General features: G+C 33.2%; 1 protein-coding gene across 2 annotated transcripts in view; it reads left to right on the forward strand.

Annotated features, from left to right (window-relative positions):
* Nucleotides 1-6767: 6767 nt before the first annotated feature.
* LOC119641681 (serine-rich adhesin for platelets) overlaps nt 6768-26579 on the forward strand; it is a 234193-nt gene continuing 214381 nt past the window's right edge. For both annotated transcript variants that reach the window (XM_038040462.1, XM_038040463.1), the window contains exons 1-2: nt 6768-7238; nt 7352-7425. The gene's annotated coding sequence lies outside the window, so the exon portion shown is untranslated. The remainder of the gene's footprint in view (nt 7239-7351; nt 7426-26579) is intronic.

A 26579-nucleotide genomic window follows, 5' to 3' on the forward strand; every position in this document is an offset into this window, starting at 1 on the left:
CACGTCAATCGTAAGTTAAGTATGATCTAACTCATTGAGATTGAACCTGGGTATGTCTTGTTTACAGTTGCGGTTTTTAGCTACTTTTCTTGAATGTTTGAGGTTTTCCTGGGCCCGAAAAACACGAGCAAGCAAGAGCAGATCGAGCATTCATTCCGGTTAAAATTTGTATACCAATCTTCCTTTTAATGTGTTCATAGAAAGGTCTTTGGATGGTCTGGTTGGGGTGGTGTACCATGAGCAACATTCTTAACCCACGTAAAATCTTAATTCTAAGGAACTATTTACTTGTAAAATTCAGAAATGGTCAATTCCTAAGTCTGCTCACAGGGAAGCACAACATTGAAATCCTGGATCATGATAATATATTACATAAATATTGCTACAATATTCTGCAGCTGATTCCGAAAGAAATGTTTCAATCATTAGGGGTACAAAAGCATACATTTAACGCCGGATGAAAACTGCTTTTCATACAACGTCAATAAAGTGTAATGGAAACATTTGAAAAAAGTGTAAAATAGAGAATATTTACTTTCTTAATGAACTTTTACAAATATATTTTATAGTTAAGGTAAAAGTATAACAAGATGAGATTTTCAATTTTAGCACTCGGGGCTTTACTAAACATTCATTAATATATAGTTAGGTTTTTCTGATGCGAATATCGGAATTAAATCTTGTTTTTTGTGTCCTTGTCTCCCTGTCAGCTCTAGATTGCAAGCATCTGAGCGCACTATGCCGTCTTTCAAAAACATTATATAGATAAGATGAGACATTTCGCTGACAACATTTGCGCAGGAAAATTATTAAGTACTAACTCGAGGCGTTAGATAAAAACAAACGATTTCAAAGACCGTAAGAGAGAGTAAAAGAACTAAATTGAGAGCATTTACTGAAATTCGTACGACAACTATGCGTCAACTACACTGTGACCTTTTCAATAGACCTGTGCGTGAGTGCATTGTGGCTATAAGAGAAATACTCGTGTATGTTTGTGCGTGCCTTCGCTTAAGCGATTATATGTATGCAAGCAGAAACACTTATATGCGGTTGTGCGCGCACTTGCTTAAGCAATTACATGCAGGGGCATAAGCGATAGAATTTTTAAATTCTGGGTTTTCTGTGTTCGACCGCTTACTTTCAATATTTTAATTTGAATACTTTCTTTATGAAGGGATTTGTCTCTATCTATGTATGGCCACAAAATTTTTATTGCAATTGTTCTCTCTAGAATATTCATAAAGCGCAACCACTTCTAAAAGACGATAAGTATAAAAAACTAATATAATAACTAATACAATAAAATGCATAAGAAAGAACATAATAAAATACATAAGGAACAATATAGTACATTATTGATAATAAAAACTATAAAGAAAAAGTATATGATGAAAAATATATCATTAAGCTTAATTTTCTGCGTTAATTTTGTTCATTTTTGTTCTTTCTTGATTCTACACCTTAACTAAACTATCTAAATAATTAAGGCGATGCATTTTGCAGCCATCGTCCGTCACAAACGAGGGAGTCCTTTTCCGCTTTTTTAAGATAGCCTGATTAGTTAAATCCTTAACACCCTCTTTACAGATGCAACGCTGAAACAAAGCCCTAAACCACTACATTTGAGCCAGGCACATACCGAAACATCCGCCGTTAGGATGGCAGAGATGTGCAGCACTCACTCCTAAGTATTCTTTACCTTTTATAAACGGTTCAGACAAGTCCATTAAGTTCTCGTGCACGTTCTTCATTAACTTTAAATATTTTTCGCATTTAGACTTCCTCACCGCATGTTTATATATTAAATACGCTGACAGGTATGGTTGCGTCTGGGTCTCAACTAAACTACTATCCCTAATTTTGAACTCCTTTTTGGTTACTAAATTGCTAGTTTTGTGTTCATTTGTCATATCTTCTAATATATTTTCCAGCTCCAAATCAAAGACAGCGATCTAATCCAACATTTCGTGTTTGTCTTCCCTAAAATTGCTTGCTTTATGCTCAAATTTATCCCTAAAAATTTTCATAGAGATAGGACGCTATGTAAAATATTTAATTTCTTCCTAGAAAGGATCTGGATTATTGGGAATGGATGCTCTTAATCTAGAAAAGAAATTTTCCGAAGCGTGTTGGTTCAATTTCCCTGTCAAAAAAACTGCAGTTCGTCACAGTCCTTAAAATGATCTTCAGCCAAACAAACCACTCCCCATATCATTTGCTTTAAGCCGGTGATCCAATGATAAGTAGTTTGTTTTTTCCGCGCTAGATCGTGCTAAATTTTTTTTTATTTAAATGACATTTTGGGCAAAGTTGAATATTGATGAAAATGTACAAATTGGAAAAAATTATATTAATATTTTGCTTTTAATAAGAATAATAACAGTAATGGGAAAAATATGTACGATAGACATTAGAGAGGAATAAATAAATAGACAAATAAAAAACTAATAATAATTCTGCAAACATAAGGCAAATCCGTTCATAAAAAATGTTCAAATTAAAATACCCAAAATAAAAAAGCCCAATCACAGAAATATCAAAATTGAAAATTCTGTCGTTTATGCGCCTGCATATAATTGCTCAAGCAAATTCTCGCAAAACCGCGCATAGGTGCTTCCGCTTGCATACATATAATTGCTTAAGCAAACGTACGTATATTGCTAGCGTAGTGCGAATACATTCACGTACAGATCTATTGAATACGGATACTATCGCATACACATGCTCATAGTGTAGCTTACGCACACTTGGCGTACAAAGTTCAGTAAATGCTCTCATTTCAATTCTTTTACTTTCTCTTACGGTTTTTTCTTTGTCTATCTTATATATATGTTTTTGCTTGAAACGGTATGGAGTTTTCGTAACAACATTCCTACGAAAAACACACTTTTACATAAAAGATCAGATTTACAATATTTTGTGATGAAAATTTTGTCAATAACAGTAATTTGACATAAAACCTAATGAAAAAAATGTTCTATTCGTTAAATAACGCAAAAATTGAATTGAATAAATAAATAATCTCCTGCAGTAACTAAAGTAAACGGTTGAACTAAAGTTGATAACGGAGTAGACGCAGCTATTGCAGCAGGAAGTCATGAAGAAAATGGAATTCGAACTTTCTTAATTATTGCAGCTAGTATTAGTGTCTTCTAATTACAATTATATTAAAATCGTTTTTTGTTATATCTAAATAAAAAATATAACACCAACTAGCATAATTTTATATTTAAGCAATTGTTAGTCGCAAAGCAACATCTGCAATCCGATCAGATAAAACAGCAAATACACTAGCATTAAAAGATTGAATGAATATTCTGTAAAATTGGGAACCATAAGTCCATTTCTTCGACTTCATCCTATATATATATATATATATATATATATATGCTTGCATTAGTTTTGAGTATCGATTTCTACAGGCGAAAATGATAAGTTAATGGGAGCTACCAGTCTACACAATGGTTAAATTCTATGATTTTGACCTTTATCTAACTAAAACAACAGTCCCCCATTTAGTAGTATCCAATGTATACAGGCGCTAATCTTGGATCGCCCACAATTGTATTTATGACATTAATTCGATATCGTGATTTTACTGCGTACCATGCAAAAAGGGAAGAGTTTTCGGTCGCGTATTGTGACTGGCAATGGAAAACGGATCTATTACGGGAATCCCAAGCACAAAAAGTCAGGGGTGAGTCCAGCAGAGCTGGCCACATCGACACCGAAACGAAATATTTATGGCCATAATGTTTTGCAATGCATTTGGTGGGATCGGCCAGGTTTAGTTTATTATGAGTTGCTTAACCGAATCAAACTGTTCCTGCCGATATCTATCGACGGCAATTGAACACATTAAACGATGTACTGTTGCAAAAAAGACCAGCAATAAATGGCTACGTATTGACTGAAAATGAAATTTTGTGCGCTTGTTTCAAAAGTTATCAAGGATACACTATTGCGGCTCGAGTACGAAGTTTTGCCGTACATAACGTACTCGCCAGCATGACATGATTGGCATGCAGCTTCGCTAAGTTGAAAAAGTACGAAAATGGATCGATGGATCGCTGCCAAAGCAGTATAAGTTCTTTCGACAGCGCATTGTCACGTAGCTAGAAGGATTGGTAAAAGTTGTAGAAAATGGTTGAAAATATTTGAATTAATATATATTGTGCTAATTTTTCTTGAACAAATGCCTTTTCAAGTAAAAAAATAATCAAAATTAATGCACGCACTTATTATATATTAGTCCGAATGAGTAGCCAAGTAGGTAAGAAGCACCATTACCAGGTTTCTGTTCGCGGGTTCTAATCTCAATGCGGTAGCATTTACTTTTGCAATAATTGTAGTAAGTGCCCAGTCGATAAAGGCAAAACATTTGCCGAATGCGCATACAGCCGCTAGGCTGCGATCGCTTCTCTCTGTCTTTTTCTTTCCTTGGATGTTCTGGAGGCCCTCTTATAAAATGTCTCCCGTGAAAATTATGCTTTCGCGTAAATAACAAAATACTTTGTATATTACAATTTTTCGTATATTATTTTATTTACTTATTTTTTTGTTGTGATCATCTTGCTACATAACTAACCATTTTAATCATCAACTGTTTTCATCAGACGAATTCAGGTGTCGAAGAATGAGAACAATTTTCTCTTCAAAGCATTTAAAAAGCGATCGAAGGATATCAAAATCAAGGGCAGCGCAATTTGGTAATAAGCAGAAACCACAATGAACGAACGTTGAGCCGAAAAGTTATGGGCGTCAGCAATGTGAAAGGACACAGAAAATTGTAGGCGCTCGATCAAAAGATTGGGTGCTTGGGTTTGAAAGATTACAGACAGATTAAGAACTTAAATATATTTTACCATGAAAGGAAATGAAGAAATGCTGTAGGGCATCTAATCGTCCAATGGTGACGTTTTTGTCGTCTTTTCATACCCACCACTGTAAGGTGGAGGTATACTCATTTTGCTTTCTTCCATAATGTACGTGACACCCAAAAGAAAGCTTCAGAGACGCTATAAACGATATATATTCTTGATCAGCGTTAAATTCTGAGGTGATCCAGCCATGTCTGTCTATCAGTGAGTTTGCGTGGTGTTTGTTGGTCGCACTCTTCTGGTCGCAAAAATGAAGATATCGACATCAAATTTGATAGAAGCATTGGAAGTTTTTACACGCAGGTTGGTATTGAAAATGCGCCAAATTGGTTAAAGCAGAAGCGCGCCGTGGAGCGTAAACTGAACGCCACTCAATTTTTTCTAACAGAAATTTTTGAATTTTTGCTCGCTATTCGCAAATTATTAAAGTTAGAACGCTGAAACTTTCCACATTTGTTTTGCAGGACACTCTAGCCTTTACGTGCAAAAATGAAACCAATGGAAAGAAATTATTTTTCGCTTAGACCGCGCACTTCGACATCCGACATGTGCTTGTTTTTGTTGTGTACTATAAATATATCTCGAACGCAACGAAAAATACCCCGTTAAAAATGTATCACAACCGTGATAGCGCAAGCATCCTATTCTATAATGGGAGCAAGAAATACGACCATTTCCGTTCATTCCGTCCGATTATTATATGCAAACAACATGCATAACCGTAACGCATAAAACTTCTGGTTGCTTGATTGCTTAGATAAAGTTAATAACTTTTCTTATAAAGTGTTGAAAATGACTTCTACTGACTACTTTTCTTCATACGACGGCCAATGCATAGAGGATGATGCAATCTTATATGCTGGTAGGTGCAAATCTATAGACAATATAGTTTAAACTATAACTTTTTTTAAAAAGATAGAAAAAGAATAATAAAATTTGATTAACACCAAAGCTTTCAAGTATAAGAGCAATATTCTCTCACTTCTTGCCCTCTTAGATCTTATGAACACGAAAGGATTACGAATTGAATGTATCGAATTATCGCTTATCGACATAATCACAATGATCGTAAATTGTGGTTAATTTACGGTCACGTATGTTAATTAAGTATAAAGATTTGATTTAAAGCAGTCGATGAATGGAAAACAATTGTTACAGCATAACATCTAAACAAGCAAACGAGAATACGATGATCCCGTGAAAGGATTTTGTTTACGTTTTCCGATAACTGTTTTACGATAAATATTATTATATGTTTTGCTTACGGAAACGAAGTGATACAAATGAAGTAAAACGGGCGCTACATGTGAGTAAGTAAATGGCATTAAATATGTAAAGGAAAATAAAAAAATAAACAAATCATAATCGTCTAATACGAAAAAATAAATAAATAAATAAATAAAAGCTTTTACTTGAATCAAGCAATATACGCGTTTTTATAGTAGTGTAGGTAAAAAGGCAAAGCTTTCTGATTTCGAAAGGAAAATTAAAAGAAAACAAAGCAGAATAAAGGCAAAAAAACAAAGAAATAACAACGACCGTAATAAAAGTAAAATGAATTAAGAGTCACTCGAAAATATAAATATTGCAATTTTGTCTCCTCGAAGAGAGCTGTTCAACTAGAAATCTCTTACATAATATAACATGTGATAGAGAGTGCCACTGTAAAGAGAGCATGTGTAGAATAGAAGCAGAAGCATGATAATAATTAGAGCAAATGTTAACATACACAAACAAACACCTGTCTGGTAGCTGCTTATGAAAATGTTAAGTAGGGAACGGAATGTGTAAAAATTTTGTTAAACTTGAACGCGAGTAGAAATTTGAGATGCTATGCACACATGTCTTGAACCTCTGAAAAGCTTTAAAGGACAATTCAGTTCAATTTTCAACATTCATAAAGAACAATTCATCCTTTGCATCCTATTTCAACTACTGTGAATAAGAAAAAAAAAACAACAAAAAAAATAAATGAAGATTCTTTAAACATACCCAAGGAGCCAACATACTGTGAAGATGAAACCTCTGTTCGTATATACGATTTTTATTAGAGATAGATATTAATCAAATGGAGAGAAAAAAAAAAGTGTACTTTAACAAGTATTAACAAAAAAAAAACCCATATGTATGTATCAAAAAAGGATAGATTTAAAGGCAAGAGCGTTAATGAAAGGCTAGAATAAAGTTTTATTAACATTTCGGTGAAAAACAAAAAGTAATCGGTCTTTCTAAACGAGTTGTGATTTTTGTTGTTACTGTTGGCATACTTTAAACTACGCGTACATATGGCTGTGCGTGTGTGCATATGTAGTTTTGTAAACTAAATAAACTTGATTACAGAAAAAATTTGGAAAAGTAAAGGTTATGATGAAAATTTTTAATAAACTTTCTGTAGTTATTCTTTTTCTTTTTTTTTTTTTTTTATCCTTTTTCCCTTTTTTATTGTGGTGAAAACACGTGTTATATAGAAAAATTCCTTTTACAAGAGAACATGTAAAATGCTTTCCAAATAATGTTTATATGAGTGCATGCGTGCGTATATGTAAGTTGAAGTGTTCGCTTGTAATAATAATATGAGAAAAAATTTCCTTGAATTTTTATAGTAAGTGTAAGGTCAAGTATTTGAGATGCAATTCCTCCGTCCTTCTTATTCCTAACAAATTCGCAAACGTGTTTGAACAACATACATTTGAAAGGTCATTGTTAAATTATACAAGGATTTCAAACGACATACTATTCTGATAAATACTCTAAATACTATTCATTGAAGGCCGTCTTTCCTCCTTCCGAAGATACGTGACATATGTATGCGTACATCCATGCACGCATATTTGTACGAAGGATGCGTAAAAAACAATTTTTTTGAACGATTTACCGTCAAAATATATATTCCTGAACCGGTTGCCAATAAATATAAACTAATGAAGTGTGTACAATCAAATCGTCTATGACGTCACACAATTAGTTAACGGCTTATTAAACATTGCAAACAAATTTGACCGAATATTAAATATTTGCTGGCTGAAGTTCATTCATTCTAAACTTTACAATATATTCGTGTAAGAACTAAGGCTAAAGAGTGTTTTTTTTTTTTTTTTTGCTTTTTTCGTATTTCAGTAATTGATAAAAATTTCCGAACTCTCCACTTTGAAATTCGTTATAGAGAAGGAAAAACTTTTTGAATGAATTCCATATTTTACCGCATACTCTTTATCTAAAAAGATAATAGAAACACATATTCACATTTGCACATAAATATTTACACACACACGCGCGCGCGCGTATCTATATATATATATATATATATATATATGTGTATATACATACGGGCCGATATTACCATTCTAAAGTACATACTCGCATACATAGACACAATTAGTAACGCTAACAATGGAAATAGCGTTACTCAGCCTAAAATATTAGCAAATAAGTGTTGTGCATAGCATGTATGAAACGATTGTATGGATTTTGACCCCTCAGAATCTTAATACATATTGTGGATCTATTACGGGTATATACGTAAATGTTTTTATATTAGCTCATAATGAATGCTCTGGGTGCATTACAGTTTTCCTTTTGTCTGTAAACATCCAGAAATACGCTTGATAAAGGGTTCATAAATTGAACCATCACCGTTTGTCCGCCCGACCATTATATCTTATTGCGATGCTCACAGTAGCAAAAATTGAGATGTATATAAGCAAAAAAATATTGAGCCTTTGGTGTATATAATCCTTTCTCTCCTTTCTTTCACTCTATTCATACTCATACACTCACACTTAGGATTAGCTAATGCTACCCTCATTGGGGTTAATATTTTTGTGATTACCTAATTCAAAACATATATACATGGAAAGAACAAAATAACAACACCCCGAACAATAACCTACCGCACCATACTAAACAATAGACAAAGCGAACAGTAGTCATTTATATAAGAAAGTAAAAAAAAAAAAAAAAAAAACACACACACACACACAAACACACACAAAAATTTAAAAGAAGAAAGGAAACAAAGGAATGTATGTTTATACATTTGTTAGCTTGTATGCATGCTTTTGTGTATTGACAAATGGCAACAAAACCAGTCAGTCTGCTGCAGTAATTCCAGAAATACCGAATAAAAGGAACACAAAAACAATGGCAATAGCATGTAATTTGTTATTTAATCTTTTGTGCACCACAGTGCGTATAAGTGGCCAATAAATACACCAGCAATTTAATGTTAAAATTTAATCGTAAATAGAATTCATAACATTTATCCTCACCAAATTTTTTATTATTTATTGCTGTGATTGATATGATGTGAGTAAATTAGAACTAATGACACTTGTGAGCATAACTGAGACAAACTTTCAACTCTGAAGCCATTTTATAAAAATAATAAATGTTTTTTAAGTTTATGCTGAAACTGGGCGCGGCTGAGAACGAATTTAAATCGAAATCATTTGCCTTTTTTATACACGTAATATAGGCATCAGCTGCCGTTATTTTAACTTTAAGTGATCATTAAAGTGAAAAGGAAAAGCAAGAAACAAAACCAAAATAAGGAAAATAACATTCAAAAAGGATCGTGAAAAAGTCAACAGCTCGTACGGTATTTCTTAAAGTAATCAATACTTCATAAAGCTCATGCTATAAACATTTCGAAAGCGATATTTAGTTTACTGTATCCCTAAAATTTGTGGAATTAACGTATGCATCAAACGAAAATTTTTTAATTCCGTAAGTGTTAGGACACACCCTGAAAACATGCAAAAACATAAAAAAAAAAAACGGCAAGTTAGAGAAAATTTGATTGCCAAATAAAACATTTCAAAAAATATAAAGGAATGTAAATTCAAAGGCAAAGCTAACTGAAATGTGTGCAAAAAACATACAAACATAGCGTGAAAACATTAAGCTGCAAGAAAGGTATCAAAGCATTAAATTTCACTAAAAAAAAACAGACTGAAAAAATCACAAAAACAACAAATGATAACAACTTTCTAAAACGTGTACTTTGTTGAAGAGAGAATATATCGTCTGTTTACTCTTAGATGAATACGTAAAGAGAAAAACCCTAAGAGTGTTGAGTTCGAAGTAAAGCGTCGCAAGAAAGCATATATAAACGTACACAGTTACAGTTTTTATTTAGGCAGAAAACAGCATGGGTCATATAAAATGTCTCCGCGGTTTTTGGGTAAATTTTTCAACAAAAATTTTCATTATTGAAAATCCATTTTAAACAAGTAAATATTATCAAAGGAATCATCAAAGATGTGTGTGGCCGCGCATTGTCATGATGCAGCCGAACTCGCTTTCTGGTGCACAATTTTAGTCGCTCTTTCTGTATTGCTTCTTTCAAACGGTCGAGTTGTGCACAGTACAGGACCGAATTGCAGCAGTTCATAATCCACAATTCCCTTCGAATCCCACCAACCCTTCAGTCGAGGCTTTGAAATTGTTTGTGGAGGATTACGAGCCTTCACCATAACCGCTGGTGTTTATTTTCCTATTTTACCCAGTTTTCATCGCCTATATTGATTCGCTTTCAATTTCGTTTTTTAATAAAAAACATTCCACTGATGGTAATTCGGTCAATCAAATTTCTTTGCGTCATGTAGTTGATGTTTCGTGTCTCCGCTTTTTCCTGAACGCTTGCGTGCCGGTCTTGCTCCACCAGTTGCAAAATTACATCGACTTTTTCAGTAACTGACCGACCAGAGCGAGGTACATCTTTAACATTTAACCGAGCAAACCATTCCTGAGTCCTTCAATCACTCAAAGCATTCTCACCGCACACTTCACAAATTTTTCGGTACGTTTTGCAGTAAAAAGTATCACATAACGCGTTTCTTCAGATATTTCACTCAATAGAACATTTTGTATGAGAATTAGAAAACTACTTTCACGAAAAAGCTGTATAGTCGCCTTTTAAGCACATGTTCGTTTGAGACAATCAGATGAGTGTTGCCAGATATATAGGCAACAACACCATCTAGTGGCAAAAATCCGCGGAGACTTTTCATATGCTCAATATTTATATATATATATATATATATATATATTTAGCGATGTAGCGATAGTTTTTTTAAATGTGAAAAATTTCGTGTATCTTAGTGAATATGGAAGGTAAATGTGATTAAAAGTAGAAAAAACAAAACCATAAACAGCTTAAGTCGATTATTTTAGTACCCAACCATAGGTTGGGTAATTTAAAAAAAAATGTGTGACGAAATCTGTAATAAATTATCATATTTATAGCACATAATTCATTATCAATAGATAAATGGCTACCTATCTTTCCATAGTTCAACAGCGAAACTCCACAGTACATTGTTTACAATCACTCCGGTCAAAAAATTACCAAACCCTCAGAGTATAATGCATCAACTAATAGAAGAAATTTCTTTCTTCGCTAACGAACAGGTAAACACATGTCACAAAATCGCAAAAAATATATCCCTACTGTACGCAAAAAACGCAGCTCTGTTTCGAATGTCCCTGGCGGCGTTTCGTCGCAAAGATTTTGATTATCACAATTCTTCAGTTAATGGTGGTACAATGAAGGCTTTAACCGATTTGGTTCAGCATTTGACGACCATGTTATCCAAGAAAATACACATTATTCGCCTTAAGAAGATTATTTGATATTCATTCCTTCGAACAGTTTGTTTGCTCTTAATTGCAAGCAGTGATCAGTGAACCAATAAAGAATTTTGGCCCAATCGCAGGCTTTATTAAAAACTAATAGGACCATTTTTACGACCATTTATTCAAAAAAAAACCTATTTTAGCAGCAACCGATGAATAATAGTATTTCGACATGGTAAATGAAAGTGGAAAATAATTCTTAAGCCCCCCTTCATATAAAAGTTCTTAGAAGGAATAAGCCTTTAAGACGCAACAAGATCCAATTTTTTGTAATTTACGATGAAAATTGGCGCGTAAACTTTTGTTTCGTGAGTGCTGTTTTGTATGCCTATATTTCGGACTCGCGTTTGAATTAAGGGTAGTCATAAAGACGAGCCTTTCGCATGCAAACAAGATAAAATTTTGACAAAGTAAGGGATGTTAAAGAAATTGTCCTAAGCAAAAAGGTGTAGCGTATTTAATAGTCTGCCTTACTTGAGTTATTAGAGTTCAAGTTTAAAAAGACTTAAAGAATTCTCTTATGCTTTATAATTCCGCGAAGTAATCATTAATCAACGCGCGTCATTGCGGGGTGTATTACACAGCAACACGCTTGCGGTATGTGACTTTTAACTATGTAAAGTCCGATGACGAAAATGAAATAAGTCTAAAACGTAAAATCTATCCGAGCAATTGAATCTACCAAACCTTCATTTAAATTATGGATAGAGCAGCAGATATCTATACGCACTTGATAGGGTATCCGGTATATTTAAATATTTCTCAAAGGTGTACATGTTCTGAGTTTTATTATTTTGGTCTTGGAAAACAAAACGACTGAAAATATTTTAAAGGCCCAGGACCAACTTTTCGCTAAAACGACTTTACAAACTAAAGTATTATACGGGACAAGGTCGAAAAAGTGATCCGATCAAAACTATTTTGAATAGCCTTTGTCGTTAGGTCAAATCATTTCAATGTACCAAGTTTCATCAAAATATCTATCTAAATTGCGACCTGTCGGTTGAACACAAGGACACATGGGCAGACATGAGACCGGCAAATGGACATTCCATCTGTGCGTTTAGCTTAAATCGATTCAGAAAGCAATTCTTCGCGATCGATGTAATAAAAAGCGGGTCTATCTAAAGCCATTCTGGATGTCGTATATATTTGCACAAATTTAATGTAGCCACAAGTTATGATGGGTAGAAAAAGGAGTGAATACCAATTTCTTTTTGATACACTTTGCTTTACTTTAGCATATTCAGTTGCATTTAATTTTTTTTTTCTTCTTTTTGTTTTCTTAGGGTCTTAAAAAATGTTCGCAAAAAGACCTATCCTTGGCAGAATATTAAATTCCAGGTCCCATATGGGTATTTGCCGAAGTTCAGGCGAGACCGAAGCTATGTGCGTGCTAAACACAAGTGTCTCTTTAAGTTTCATGCAATGGTGGGAAAAGAAATGATTAAAGTCGGAAAATAAATTGAATGAAATATTTTGCATCCATTTGTTTTAATATGTAATCAATATGTGAGTAAAAAATCTGACAGAAATCATTTACCGTATTATAAGTGGGTAGCATTTGCTTAGAGAATTCTTCCCATCGATAAGAAATTGAAACAAAGATCGAAGTGAAATGATTATTCGTTAGTTTATAGCAATTGTTTGCAATCTCTGCCAGATACTAGTCGCGTTTTAACAATTTTCGTAATCAGCCAGAGATCAATTAGTTAATTGTTATGTCTTTCTTCCTCGGTGTGTCAGCTATTAGTTCATTAAAAGTAATTTGCTAAAAAACAAAACGATTTTTGGCTTTAGTTTTCTATCGGTCTGTTCCATATTTTGCGCTTTATGTTTTTTTTTTTTTCTCTTCCAATATGACAATTTTCAACTTAATCTTAAATTAATGAATTACTCGCTTCATTCTTCATATTATAATTTTTTTATTATTATTATTCTATTTTTTTTTTTTTTTTTTGTTCTCATTGGGCAAACAAAATTTTATGTGAATTTTTACTTTTATGCGTTATGCCTTAAAAAAATTCTCAACTGGTTGCTACTCGTGCGGTTTAATAATAATTTCGTTTTGTGTCTATTTCACACTTGTACACCCCCTTAAACCATTCTACCAGAAATATACATATTTTGAAGGTATTAGAAAGTATTTAGAGCATAACTAATTCTTTTTATCTGAAGATATGCTCTTACTACTTGCAAAATGGATACATATATGCACATAAATATCTTTACATGATATCATATCTGGTTCGTAATAAATAACTGGATACGATGCTTTCGAATTACTTTTATGGAAGCGGCAGTAGTTTTTCTTTTCTATCTAGAAGAAAAAGGAGGATAAAAAATTGAAATTGTTTTTGCTTCAATATAAGCCCGAACACTGACAAACGCCTATTGCTTTATACCTATCATAAAAATTTCTCATTAACTGTCTGCTCCTATATACTTGTATGCATGCTTTTCCCCAATGGTTAGTAATATGGAACAAGCAAGCGAAGAATCTATGTACAGTATGTTGATGTTGATACGGATTTCATGGACGCGGTAGGCATATATTCATTCATTTATGCATATCATAGTAAACCATTTAATAAAAGAAGCTATCGAAGCAGAAAAAATTTTGAAATCCTAACTGAAGGGTAGAAACCATCATCATTACCGTCCGAATTTACAGCTGTCATCATGAACTTGATGTACTTAGATAAACATTAAAAGAAAAAGAACAATAATAATAATAGTAATGCAAGACCATACGCGAACTTGCTTAAGTCATAACTATTATTTGTTAGACGGACAACAAGTCGAAAGGTTTAAGGATGAATTTTGGTTGTTTGATGCGAGGCACAATTACTTTATATTAAGTTAATTGATTGATTTTTGTCACATTGCCAACTAATGCAGTGCAACTAGAATATAAATGAGATTTAATGCAATGTATAATGGACGGGATGGAATGAAAATATACAAAAAACTTATATATGTGTTCGTTATTTGTTAATATCCGTAATCTGCTCTAATTGAAAAAGCTCCACTTTATACTTCATACGTTTCGTCGTTCGGCGCACAAAATATACATAAGAAAAATGAGTCCAACTTTAAGAAAGCTGTCCCCCATTTCGACTATGGATGTGCATACGATGAAAATTTATACTTAATTTCCATTTTTTTATATCCATTTTTGTTGTCAGAAAAGGTCCAAAACCGTAAAACAGATGTACAAATGTACAATAAATCCCAAAAAAAGTTGAGAGTGCAAAAGAGAAGAAACCGTTGGACAAACAGTAGGGGGAACGGAAACCAAAACAAAAAAGAAAAAGCTTTGCTTTTCGAGATGTCAACGAAAAGCCTGTAAAGAAAACGATGAATAAATGAGTGGTTTCGTGGTGATAGTGAAACTTAAACAGGTGATGGGTTAAGTGAAGAAACGGATGAACGGGTGGAAAGGAAAGCAATTAGGACAAGCAATCCGAAGCTGAAAATATTGCTGCATATGTTGTAGGAAAAAACAAAATGAGTCTATCCCCATCTTATTGGGGTGGGTATAAAAAGGAAAAAAGCATATGTAAGAATGTGTTTAAAAATAGTTTACATTTCTTGAGGTTTGTGCCCCTGCTAAGACATAATTTCTCGCGATATAATAATTCTAATAGCAAGTAAGAAAATTCTATACGATCGTGACTGAATCTTTTATACCTTCCTACATCATCCTAAAGAATATTAAAAAATACAGAGAGAAACCAAATTTTTGTATTCTATATTATTGGATTGGCGCGGCTGATTTTATCTATTTGCAGAATAAAAGTGGAAATTGATATGGCAAATGTGTAAAAACACAGAAAGCAAAGGAATTCTCCTCTCTTGTTGCGTAGGCATGTGACATTGTAGGCGTGTCCTTCGCCCAGCTTCGGTCATTTTCATATTCTTTTGCCAAATTGTAGCCGATATTATTTTGGCGAAAGCCTAACTCTATATCACAGTTACTACACAGTTGGGCAGTCGAACAGATGGACAAACGAACCGGTGGGCATGCCTAGTAGGTGCATTTTGAATTTGAAATATGAAAATATCCTTTCAAATCTTTGTGAATTTATGCATTTATCTTCTGTAGTTTATGAGTAACGAGCAAAAAACCAAATTTTATTCCCTTGGAAAGACAGAAAAATCTGGACCACTTTTAATACCAATCTGCGAGCAAGAAGTTTCAATGTTTTGGTCAAATTTGCAGTGGATAGCTTCATTTTTGCGCCCAGGAGAATGTTTACAACAGACATTACATAAACAGACAGACGGACGGACATATTTAAATCGATTCCGAATTAGTTGCTGATCAAGAGTGTATAAGCTTTGTGGGGTTTTTGAAGTTTCATTCTGGGCGTTGCAAACGGTCGCTTCGGTCGCTTTCATTACTTGAAGATAGATAGATATTCGAGATCATTTATTTTTTTATTACCACGTAGTCGATGAAAAGTTTTTACGCAGATTATTGTTTAATTACCTGCGGGCAAACGTCGCAATAACTAATGATGGACGACCGAACGGTCTTTTTGGAATTTCGAACTTCTTTCGGAATTCTTATCTATTTCAAAAATTGCTTTTGTAATTTGCTGCTTTTTCACTTAATTTAATTTAGCGTATACATATATTAGCTGAAAGAAAGCAGGATGCGTCTGTACCCGCTTGTAAAAAATGTCAATTAAACACTAGTAGTATAGTATAGAATGTCTTTCCTTTTCATATTATGCGTATTTTTCATGCTATTTTTTGCTGTAACAAATGAAAATGAAAAAGAGTTTAAACAGGGCTGTTTGAGTTCTAGTTTCTCACTGAGTAGAGAGAGTACCTATTGACATACAATCCACTGTTACTACATCAATTGAGTAACACCGTCTTCCTTAATATAAAATTCGCTATCAAAATGTCCTTAAGATTAAAATCTCCACAGGAAATGACATTATTTAGAAAAAAAAAAAAAACAAAACAAAAGAACTTATCCATAATCTATTCAGGAAATTTATATGTAAGCACCTTTGGTGTTTACAATGTCGTTTAAACCAAATAAAAATTCAGACGAGCATTGCATACAAAAACAATTCAGGTTTGCATTACAAAGCAAGAAAGAAGTGATGTAAAAGCTTAAAAAGGTTTAATTTTTTTTTTTATTTTTAATTCGTAATTCTCTGAATGTTCCGTCATTATGAATAGTTGACGTTTAAAGAAGAAGACTTCAATTTATTTCATCCCGATTATTAGAATAACAAAGTGGAAAATGCATAAAATTAAATGTGAAAAGTGAAATCAAAGAAAAATTAGGAAAATAAAAAATAAAAAAGTAACAAAGAAAAGAAAAGTAAACAGCATAAATTTAAACATCGCCGACAAGGATGCATTAGTCATTCATTCACTCAGTTATTTATTCATCCAGTTCACTTGACACATACATGAGAGTAACATTAGAGGTTGTGTGCAATAATAACAAATAATTCGTGGACGCAACTACTATCTAGCTTCACATGTATCTATCCTTAGCTTATCCGTTTCGGTTTAGTTGAACTGTTAGTCTTGCTTTTACTTTTATGCATGCATATACACTTATACTTCCGTATGTATATCTATATAGCATATGTGTATGTAGGTTTGTATGAACGCATGCTGTATACGTACAACTAGATTAGCTAGCTTTTAATCGTAACAATGTTGATGATAAGGATTTGTAGAAGCGTCATTACATTAGATACAATAGAAGAAATTTTTTTATTATTCTTCTTAATATTTATACCCCATACTAGTTATGGTATACATTAAGTAGGCACGAATGGAAAAAAATTTGAACGTATTTATTATATCGATCGATTCGCAACAACGTTCAGAGTTGTTTCATGCTTATCTGTTCATTTGTCTGTCCGTCCGCCTGTACTTTTGAGATACAACCATGTCGAAATTGCATTGGTACCAAAGCATTTAGAATGCTGGACATAATCTTGCTGCACAAAGTGCTCAAAGCAATTTTAATAACCTTATCATTTGCCGTGAAGAACCATAATATCGGACTTTCCTGTAATTAGGCGCCGCGGAACCACCCATCCATGGGACACATGTTTTCTTTTTTACTATGTTTTCACTCAATTACCTCCTAATAAGAGATTCGATACTCTTTTGTAGGCTTTCTTGTGTTTTCCCACAATGTTTGACATCAAGTTTCAAATGTTGCTTTGTTGCATAATGCGAGTTTTGTCAATCAAGATATTTCTCTCACCGGATCAAATTATACAATTTCAAAGAGTGATATGTGCTCAATGCAATGAATCATGTGGTGTTGATTTGCCGAATTTCAGACGAAAAAGAAGAGTTGTATTTACTATCAATTAGTTTCCGATTCGAATGTGGCTTGCGAATAGTAAATACTTTCGAATCAGATCATACAACCAATCAACAGAACTTGTGTGCTTGAGTTGTGTTTTCCTTGAAAAGTCTAGATGGAAGTTCTCTTAATTGGCGCAAAATGTTGTTGTTAGCTCCTGTTTTTTTCTACATGAAATTTGTGTTTGCAAAATTAGTTTTGATATCAATCATCGATATATGTAATCGTCGGATCGAAGAATTCGCATTAAACGTCTCATAAAGTGTGGCACTCTAGATATAGTTACGATGTCCTTTCTTTCCCTGCTTGACCAATATCAGGTTTCTCGAACTTAACGGAAAGAGACTCTTTTCACTTATCCACCTGCTTCAACAACAATAGTTATAAACTAAACCAATAATGAAAGAGAAAAAAAAAAGGAAAAAAAAACATCTTTTCATACCCTATAATATTGGGTGAATTGTGGTGAATTTTTGTATTTTCAGAATAAAAGTGGAACTTTATGTGGTGTAGCTGTTGTACTTTATGAGTAACAAACAAAAAACAGGATAAACAAAGGCGTTCATAGTTTTTCTCATATACACGGTGATGTAGCGTGTTCCTTGAAAAGTTTGGATTATTTTAAAATTCTTTTGCAAGCTTGTAAGCGATATCTTCATTCTTGCGAACGGGAGATAGTTTACAACAGACATAATACAGACAGCCAGACGCGCTTGCTTAAATCGATTCAGAATTTGACGCTGAACAAGAATATGGAGTCTGAAGCTTCTGCGTTTAGCAAAATAAGTGCACCCCTCATCCTTCGGCGATGGGTATAAAAATATAATTTTTTAATATGAACTTATATAATATAATAAAATGAGTAAAATATTTGGACGGGAAATGATGTTATTCGATAAGTTTTGAAATTTCATGCGGTCGCAACATCGCTACAAGTATTTTTCTGCAAATCAATGCTGGCTCCTTAGCCTAGAGAGGATCAGATTAAAATCGTTTTTTTTTTTTGTGTTTTTTATTGGTTATATTATTTATTGATTATATTATATTATATATATTCACATTCAACTACTTTTGAGAAATTTATTTCGTATCACTGAATTGTTATTCATAATGTCTACGAAAACCTATTTACAAATTGTTTACAACAGCTTTTATCTACATGGTTTTAGTGGTACTTTTGATCGTATCCGTCTAAATGTTACAATTCAACTGTCTTGCCTCGCCTGACTTTGACATCTTTGTGTTAATCCCTAAATGTTATTAATTATATCGACAACCGCCAGTTGCATAACACAGATAGGGCGTCATGAATGTGCATTTGGCTTACCATTTCTCGGAATTTAGTTCTCACGCAAACTGAAATCACCAAATATGGAATTTTGGTAACAACATAATTGAATGATTTGTGATTTTTCGGTACGATGAACCAGTCATATCAAAAAGGCAAAAAAATGAATGGTTTAAAAACATTTGAATAAGCCTGGGATATGGTAGTTGGTTCACTTCTCTCGTCGCTTTTTCGTAAAATCGGTAAGGTCTTCATGACGGTGAAACACTTAACAATTTAAAGCGGCTTTGTTTCCTCCGCCTTTTATGTATTATATAATTCCTCCCGATTATGATTGTGCCCGAATATGTAAGTGAGGTCCGTTGAGCGGGTGGTCGTAAAAATGAAACTAATACTGCATTCACTTCACATAGTTTCGCCTGACTTTGGCCGTGTTTATTAAATCAAAGGTATCGTAAGAAGAATGACAGAAAATTCGTTCAAAAAAAAAACAAAGCTTACGAAAAGCGGAGAAAGCACAGGAGGTTACGTTGCAAGAGGGAGACTTACTTTAAAGGCGATATAATAAATTTCGATTATTTATTGTTTTTTTTTTATTTACTTTTTATTATATCTATTATTGTTATATTTAAACCAAAAAATATAATAAATTCTAGGACTAAGGATAGGATGGTTACCAGCACCTACGACTATAGGCTGTTTTTTTTTTTTTTTTTTTTTTTTTTTGAAAAGCAGACTATACGATTAGTGCAATCGCTTTAATAAAGTTAAATATTTTATTGATACTAAGTTCTCCATATACCTTCGTCACATCCACAGAGTTAGACGCTCTAAAAAGGACTTTTCGAATATTGGAAACATTTTCGCATGCACAGAGTATATGTTCAATATCACGAATTTGTTCACAGTTGCAAATTGGAGGAGTAGGTTTCTTAAGGACCCATTGGTATAGCGTGACCAAAGCGAATTTTTGCAAACGTTTTGATCTTCATTTTGTCGACATTGATTGGATATTGATGTGGAACGTGATTAGTATTAAGATGGGAGGTTTCGCATTGTGGAAGTGAACTATAGTCGACTGTTTCCGTCAAGTTTCATTTAATTTATTAATTTTTTTTTTTTTTTAATATACATTCGAGGGGCAATGTTCTCCACTGCGCCCAAATCCGTATATTTTTCTATTTGGTTCGCGCAGTTCTATCTTAACAGATCCATATGACTCGGTAATAAAAATTCTTAATTTTGTCTTTTAGAGCCCTTAATATAAAGATTTGCTTAAAATTTCATCTTAAATTTTAATTTTTATATAAAAATGAAAACTTTAAAACCTTACGTAAAGTGAAAAAGTTGGTTAAAGATCTTGACGTTATATCTTTCTATTAAGCATTATACACTTATTGGATTTCTTTCAGCTTATGTCAATAAAAAAATTTTATTTCTTTTTGAAACTTCAACTTGTCAAACAGTACATGCTTCAACAATATTTGTAAATTATGAAAACTCTTTTTATCAAACTATTCACTCGGTTACCGTAATTTCGCTTTACGTGAGGTTATATAATAGTATATAATTGCTGGTTTTTTCACTAATGGTTATTAGTTTATTTTCGTCAATAAATTTAAAAGAAAAATTAAGAAATTTATGCTTTGTGCAGAAAATGACAATAAACAACATTTTTGATAATTGTTTTGATTTCTTTCATTCAAAAATTCATTTTCTTCGTCTCTCAAATTTCAATAACACAAAGCCGTTTCCTCTCTTTCATATTTACACAAATTCAATTTTTGCTTGCTTTACAAATATATAGAGAAAAGCATAAAAAGCAAATTGGTAAGTAAGCAGCCGATGTTAACTTTAAATCGAATCTTAGATACCGATCACCTTATAAGAAAAAAAGTAAAAAAAATCATAAAGAATTAGTAAAAAAATTTTGAGCTTGCGATTGCTTCTCTCACAAATTTTTTAAAATATTTCATAAATATGTTAGCAAAAATTGTAGTCTTTATCTGATAAAATATATTATTATTTTTTTTAGCAGAAATGTTTAAAAACTGTGAAGGTGGTCATCTAAATTAGGGTAAATTGCGGAGAAAGAGATCATTTTCAGTTTAGGGCAGTGCGTAAGCTCCTTTATATAGGAATTCTATTGTGGTGGCTAGTTTTAACATTTTGTTGGAAAGAGAAACTCCTAGCAATAGAAGTAAGGACAGACGGACATAATGAATTCGTAAGAGTTTTTATGAATATGTTTTGGTCTTACAGACAAACCTGTAAATTGAATACACCATCGTCATAACGTATCCTTGCTATGTATAAGTAGAAAGAAAAAATGCACCAGAGTGAAAAAAAGCAAATTAATTGATTGCTTTTCACAGAGGAAGAGCATTTGTTATTTTTTCAAATAAAAGGTGGATATTTTTTCTTTCTTTCGGTCTTAACGTTAAGTCTTGAAATATTAAAAACGAAAACAACATAGTTAACTATATTCGGCTTCAAGCGAATTTGGGATTCACATCTTGTAAAGAAAATCCATAAAATCTTCTAAGTTTTTTCCAATTGTAAGCGAATCGAAAACTCGATTATTGAGATTTTGAATGAAAACTTTCACCTGACAAATATTGAAGTAAAAAAAGTTGACCTTATTGCGCCTTAAGAAGGCCAACAATTGACTAACTTGTAAAGCCAAGCAACCTTATATTTCTATTATTGGACACAATGTTTTTAGAAGCATTGAATATGTTGGACTTTCGAGTTTCTTTTTACACCCTGCACCACTTGTGGTACAAGAATACATACTATTCTCAAGTTCAATTGCATATTCAAAATAATGAATACAAACTGTTCAGTGCATTCTGTCGAAATTAATTATCTACCATCCTTAAACGATATGATGCGTAGGGTTAATGTGCAGAGCAACATCCAAACAACAAGAAATCGTAGCTTTTAAAAGTACATACGAGCTTTTTATAAATTTCCCTTGATTTTAAAATTTCTTTTCACGATTGCACGATTCTTTTTTTTTTTATTTGCCATTGGAAATGAAAGCTCACTTGCGTTAAGTAAATTGGAAGATCACCTTTTGAAATTTTGTACGCATTCTTACAATAAATGGTATTTGATAGATTTTGATAACAAATTTCAGAGTCAATAAGAATAAATTTTAAGAAAAAATTTTTGTAACTCATCAGCTAACCAAAAATATTTTCAAAAGAGAATTTCCATGATTACATTTCTCTAATTGCTAAGAACAGGATTAAGTTTCTCGAGCAACAATCCGATTGCATTGTAAGATAGTAACAGAAGCCAGAACGATTCCCCTAAAATCCATAGTTTAATAGGATTATTTATCATTAGCTCGAGATCAAGCTTACAATTACGCTGAATTCAAGTAACGAGACTTCCATCGTGGTTCCGTGGAAAAGAAAAGCCAATTATTCAGAAAAAAGTCAAAAGTTTAAAAATACGTTTGCTAACAATTTACAAGCAGTATGAAATATTGACTAGAAATATTTACAAGCAGCAATCCTATTGCACGCCCAAAATCAGCAAAAAATTGAATTGATTTTTCTATATCCTCGCCTTACGCTCTTCTATCTCATATGGAGGCTTTCTGAGGAAGTTTTTTTTGTCTTAAAGCAAAGTAAAACCTTATAGTCGGGGAAGGCTAGTTGTTACATCCCTTACACCATTTCGGCTAATATGGTTTTGTCATTATTTTGGTCATTAAACATCAAATATGCGAATTTGATTCCTTATTATGGCTTAGTTTTTACAAAAATACTTATCTATGGAAAAGTCGAAAAATCTGAAAAGTAGAACAATATGTTACGCATTCATCATAATAAATTTGTATAGCAAGTTATTATTCTTGACTGACTGCCATTACAAGTAGCTACAAATTATGTGAAGTCTTATTTTTTGTAAGAACGTAAAATATGATCCCATCCAATCTAAATTTTTTTTGCCATTTATATAATATGACGAAAACTGCGACATACTAGTTGAAGGCAACGATATTTGAGCAGATGTCAGATGGATGGAAAGTGGTTTTTATCGATTAGTATAACTAATGGTCTACCTCTTAGTCTTTTGTTTATTTTATTGTACAATTCAAGGTTCATTCAACGGCTGTTCTCGACTATAATCTTTTGACTTGTTTTTTACACGTTATTTTAAAAGTTCAACAGTCTATATCGTCTTGCTGCATGCAGTTCTCTTCTTTCAAGACAAAACTAGTTGAGAAATATTGTAAACCGAAATGAATATACAAAATATTAACCTGGGTCGGTACGAACTTGTTAATAGTTAAACTTTGCATTCAATATTTATTTACACGATCATTAGAATCGGTTTCAATTTTCTAGGTCATCCTTTGTAATTTCCACCGGTGAATTGGATGTTATTAATATTAGTTTGGGGAAAAAGAAATCCATTATTTTTGTATGAATTTCAGGACTTTATTTAACATGCTTCGGATTGTCCGATTTGGGTCAAATATGCACCGATTTGCTGTATGATTTGTTGCCATTTTGTAGGTAACTTCAAAATGCCTCTCTCATAGAAGTCCTGGTCTCTATTTGCAAAAAACTCTAGTAGTCGATTTTCACAATCCTCCCTAGATTCCAATTTTTTATCATTAAAGAAATTTTGCAATGCAAGAAAAAGATGATAATCGCTTGGTGCCAAGTCCGGACTGTATGGCGGATGCATTAAAACTTCCCAACCAAGGTCCCGAAGTTTTTGGCGAGTCACTGTAGATGTGTGTGGCCTAGCGTTGTCCTGGTGGAACACGACACCTCCCCTGTTGGCCAATTCTGGCCGTTTCTGGTCAATCGCTATCTTCAAACGGTCCAGTTGTTGACAGTAGAGATCAGAATTTAGCGTTTGGCTATATGGAAGCAACTCATAATAAATAATCCCCTTCCAGTCCCACCAAATGCATAGCAAAACTTTCCTGGCCGTTTGAGGTGCTTCACCGCTCTTTGACCACGATCGTTTTCGCACAGGGTTATCGTATGTGGTCCATTTCTCATCTCCAGTCACCATCCGTTTAAGAAATGGCTTTATCTCATTCCGTTTGGCCAAGGCTTCGCAGATGGAAATTCGATCCATCATGTTTTTTTCTGTTAATTGGTGTGGCACCTAAACATCGAGCTTCTTTTTGAATCCAGCTTTGTGTAAATGGTTTAAAACTGTTTTATGGTCGATTTTTAGCTCCTGAGCGATGTTACGACTGCTAACATGCCGGTCAACTTCGATCATTTCTCCGATTTTATCGACATTTTCGACGACCGGCTTACCTGTGCAAGGTGCATCTTTAACATCAAAAATTCCCGAACGGAATCTACGAAACCAAAATTGCACATAATTGGCTATTACAGTATCGGAACCATAAACACCATTCACAATTTTAGCCACCTGTCTTGCATTTTCGCCTTTGTCAAAGAAAAACTGTAAAATGTACCGAATTTTCTATTTGTTCACTTCCATTTTTAACACGCTGTAACTCACAACTGAATGCACCAAACAAAAAACAGCACAAGAATTTTTTTTTACCGCGAAATGTTACTTTTCCAACGAGCATATATATGAAATTGCTTGATCGATACTTTACGAGAAATCTATCAGTGCAGCCATCTACCGAAAAAATAATGGATTTCTTTTTCCCCGATCTAATACTTTGGCTTACTTAATAATATTCGGAGAAACGGGCATTTTTGAATCGTCTATGTATTTACAATAGATCGATAATCTCTTGATCAGTCTGGCCAGCTACTTAGATATGTGTCCGTTCATATATTTTTTTAGCTTGTTTATCCATTCGATTTAGTTTTGTCGTCTTTTCCATCTATATTATCATTCACTGTCTAATGTTTGTCTGCGTTTCAGTCCGTTTGCATGTTTGTCTGTCCACTTAATTTTGATAGTCGTTGTATTTCATTTATATGCATATCTGTCCACCAGTTTGCTGACTCCAAATTTTATTTCTGGGTAGCTTAGTATTTATTCAATCGGGTGCTTTTTATCATACAACTGATACTCAATTCGTTCCTATCCTTCATCTGCTTTTGAAAGTTGACACAAAAAGTTGAAACTTTGTGAATATATTTTTTCTCGAACATCGAAAATCAAATATTGTATTATAATGAAGTGAAACGAGTAACAACTTTAAATAAATGTTAAGAAGAGTCGCTTTTATATTCTGCATGTATATAGTCCTGAATGCGCCAAAAAATTATCTCAACTTTAATATATTAATCAAGTTTCCATCCCAAATCAAACATATTGTTTCACTTTTATCGGTTTTAAATATCCTATCAAAAAATAATTAAGGTTCTATTATTCGCCTCCAAATTGTCGTAGAATTTTGAACGCCGAAGAGGCTTATGCCGTTCATAGCGTAGGATATGATAAAATGATTATACCCTCGTTGGCGATTACAATTAATGTAATTGAAGAATGCACTGAAGTACCACTTGGGTGTCCTAGTAAATAGCGAAGTGCTTATAGAACAGAGCAGAGAGTCCAACATGCTTGAGACAACTAAGTGCCAAAAAATGATAAAATTATGAGAAATATAGATTAAATATGATTCAAACAAGTAAGAAAGTTATATTCGGTGAGGACCGAATCTCACATACTCACCACTACCCAACTCGCATTCTACTCTCCAAGTTCTCTTATTCAATATCCATATCGCTAGTATTGCTATGAAAGAAGTAATCGCGGTCTACACCTAGGTCTAGGCATCTTCATTTGAGGAATGCACAAATTAATTTTAAACATTTTATCTAGTTTGCGTTATGATAAATAAGCATAAAACCTCAAAAAAGTTTGAAAAAATAAAATTTTAATATTTGTAAAGAGTAGAGTGTTTCGTAAAGTATATTTGGGAAATTTCACCCTCATAACTTTTATAATTTGTAAGAAACGACTAAAACCCCACAAATTTTTCTTGAGAAAGACGGAGTTACGTTCAGTTTATACTCCACTGTGCGCTTCTCGGACCAATTTGGTCCATTTTCAGTACCAATCTTCGTGCAAAAACTTCCAAAGTTTCTACTAAATTTGAAGTCGATATGTTCATTTTTGCGATCAGTGGAGTGCCAACGAGAACCGCCACACAAACACACAGATGGACAGGCGGACAGACAGAATTTCACGCTGACCAAAAATATATATACCTAATAGGGTCTCCGAAGTTTCCTTCCACCCAACGTGTTACAGACATTATGAAAGAAAAAAAAACAAAATGACTATACCCGCACCTTAAAGTGGAGGATATAAAAACTAAGAAAAGAGAAACTATTGCATAACAACTTGAACTCGTATTTATTGATTTTTAAAGAATGTACTAATATTTAAGACAATTAAAAGAAAAAGAAAACAAGTAACAACAGTACAGTAGGCCACG

The sequence above is a fragment of the Glossina fuscipes genome, unplaced genomic scaffold (genome assembly GCF_014805625.2).
Source record: "Glossina fuscipes isolate IAEA_lab_2018 unplaced genomic scaffold, Yale_Gfus_2 173, whole genome shotgun sequence".
NCBI lineage: Eukaryota > Metazoa > Arthropoda > Insecta > Diptera > Glossinidae > Glossina > Glossina fuscipes.